Below are 3,070 nucleotides of genomic sequence, written 5' to 3' on the forward strand. Positions count from 1 at the left end.
TTATTTATTTATTTATTTATCTGGGGGCAGGGGGACGAGTGGGGAGGGGAAGAGAGACTGGGACAGAGAGAATCCCAAACAGCCTCCGCACTGTCAGCTCAAAGCCCTATGTGGGGCTCAAACTCACCAACCGTAAGATCATGACCTGAGCCGAAATCAAGAGTCAGACGTTTAACTGGCTGAGCCACCCAGGCGTCCCTACATCCTTCTATACCCACTTTGTTGAGAGTTTTTTTTTATCATAAATGGATGATAAATTTTGTCCAATGCTTTTTCTGCATCTATTAGGATAATCATGTGATTTTTATTCTTTATTTTGTTGATGTGGTATGTCATGTTGATTAAGTTACAGATATTGAATCACTCTTGAATTGCTGCAATAAATCCCACGTACTTGTAGTGTGTGATCCTTTTAACTTATTGTTGAATTACTAATATTTTGTTGAGGATTTTTGCATCTATATTCATTAGGGATAGTGGCCTGTAATTTTCTTTTTTGTTGTTGTGTCTTTGTCTGGTTTTGATATCAGGATAAAACTAGTCTCATGAAATGAGTTTAGAAGTGCTCCTTCCTCTTCAATATTTTGAAATAATTCGAGAAGCACAGGTACTAACCACTTTAAATGTTTGGTGAATTCATCTATAATACTATCTGGTCCTGGACTTTTGGTTTTCGAGAAGTTTTTAAATTGATATTTCGATTTCATTGCTTGTAATCAGTGTTTTCAGATTTCCTGTTTCTTTGTAATTCAGTCTTGGAAAGTTGTGTGTCTCTAGGAATTTATCCATTTCTTCTAGGCTTTGTGATTTGTTGGTATATAATTGTTCATAGTAATCTCTTGTGATTTTTTTTTTCTGAAGTATCTGTTGTAACTTCTCTTTCATTTTTTATTTTATTTATTTGGGACCTTTTGCTTTCTTTTCTTGATAAGGCTGGCTAAAGGTTCATCATTTTCTTTTTATCTTTTCAAAGGACTGTTTTTAGTTGCATTGATTTTTTAAAATTTTTTAGCCTCTATTTCATTTATTTCTGCTATGATCTTTATTATTTTCTTCCTTCTACTATCTTTGGGTCTTGTTTCTTTGTTTTTGTTTTTGTTTAATTCTTTTAGGTGTAAAGTTATATTATTTGAGATTTTTCATGTTTCTTGACGTGGGCCTATATCACTATGACCTTTGCTCTTAAAAGTGTTTTTGCTGTATCCCATAGGTTTTGGAAAATTGTGTTTCCATTTTCATTTGTTTCAAGGTATTTTTTGTTTTGTTCTTTGATTTCTTCATTGACCCATTGTTTGTTCAGAGGCATGTTGTTTAGGCTCCACATGTTTGGGTTTTTTCTAGTTTTCATCTTGTAATTGATTTCTAGTTTCATACCACTGTGGCCAGAGAAAATGCTTGATATGATTTCAGTCCTCGTGTGTTTATTGAGACTTGTTCTGTGGTCTAATGTGTGATCTGTCCTGGAGAATATTTCATGTGCACATGAAAAGAACATGTGTTTTGCAGTTTTTGGATGAAGTCTTCTGCATACATTAAGTTCATATAGTTTAATGCATCATTTAAAGCCAATGTTTCCTTATTAATTTTCCATCTGAATAATCTATCCATTGATGTAAGTATAGTATTTAAGTTCCCCAATATTATTGTATTACAGCCAATTTCTCCCTTTATGTCTGTTAATATCTGCTTTATATATTTCAGTGCTCTTAGTTTGGGAGTATAAATATGTACAAATGCTATATTTCCTAATTTGAATGTATAAATTTATATGAATGTTATATCCTCCTCTTGGATTGACTCCTTTATCATTATATAATATATCTTCTTTGTCTTGTTACAGTCTTTGTTTTAAAGTCTGATATTATTTAATATGAATATTGCTACTTCAGGTTAATTTTTGTTTCCATTTGTATGGGATATTCTTTTCCCCCTTCACTTTCAGTCTATGTGTGTCCCTAGATCTGAAGTGAGTCTGTTATAGGCAGCATAGAGAAGGGCCTGAGTTTTTTTAATCCATTCAGCCATCCTGTGCCTTTTGATTGCAGCATTTAGTTCATTTAGATTTAAAAGAATTATCTATAGGTATACATTTATTGTCATTGTGTTCATCGTTTTTTGGTTGTTTTTGTGGTTCTTTGTTCCTTCCTTCTTCTCTCAGTTCCTTCCCTTGTGGTTTGATGGTTTTCTTTAGTGTTATGTATAAGTTCCTTCGTCTTTATTTTTTGTGTCTTCATTATAGATTTTTGGTTTGTGGTTATTATGAGGTTCATATATATTGACCTATACGTATGGAAGTCTATTTTAAGCTGACAGTCATTTAAATTCAAATGCATTCTAAAAGTAGGAAGCCCCTCATGAATTTGCATGTGATCCTTGTGCAAGAGTCATGCTAATCTTCTCTGTATCATTCCAATGCCAAAGTGAGAAATTGATCAGTGATTGTCAAAATGACAACCCAGAGTGAAAAGTACATTTTATTATAGGACCCAATATAAATTTAATTTATATGTTTAAATTTAATAATTATAATATGTACATTAAATAACTGAAGTGCAACATTTTATGAAACAGTATTTACCCTTACTACCTGCAATATACTTCTTCTTTTCTCTGTCTTTATTGCTGGTGGTGACTCATTAAATTAATTTCATGACATGCTAAGCGGGTTACAACCCATAGCTTAAAATCTCTGATCTAGATCATTAATTCATTCAACAAATATTTATGCAACACCAACATGTGCCAGGTTGCCAGGTATTGTTCTAAGTTCAGCAGAGAATTAAATAGACAAAAATTCTTGCCCTTATAGAGCTCACGACCTAGGAGTGGGATTGTATATATATGTAATATGTGACATGTATGATATATCTCCATAAACTATAAGGTATGCCAGATGGGGTAGCAGATGTTATTGATGCCCCACCCAGAACCTGGAATATCATATCATATCATATCATTATTTTGGTATGCTTGTTCTTATTCCAGGAGCCAAGATCTGCATGTTTCACTTTGAGACTTTTTCCAAAGTCACAGAAGGCTTATTTGTGTACCTTGGGTAGAAGCAGAAATT

The 3,070-nt window shown here is 33.0% G+C and overlaps 1 non-coding gene across 1 annotated transcript; it reads right to left on the reverse strand.

The window, feature by feature from the left end:
- Positions 1–2,336: 2,336 nt before the first annotated feature.
- On the reverse strand, positions 2,337–2,444 carry LOC125935856 (U6 spliceosomal RNA). The gene has a single exon (XR_007461840.1). It is a non-coding gene; the product is annotated as a U6 spliceosomal RNA (small nuclear RNA).
- Between the last annotated feature and the right edge of the window lie 626 nt (positions 2,445–3,070).

The sequence above is a fragment of the Panthera uncia genome (genome assembly GCF_023721935.1).
Source record: "Panthera uncia isolate 11264 chromosome A1 unlocalized genomic scaffold, Puncia_PCG_1.0 HiC_scaffold_17, whole genome shotgun sequence".
Lineage (NCBI taxonomy): Eukaryota > Metazoa > Chordata > Mammalia > Carnivora > Felidae > Panthera > Panthera uncia.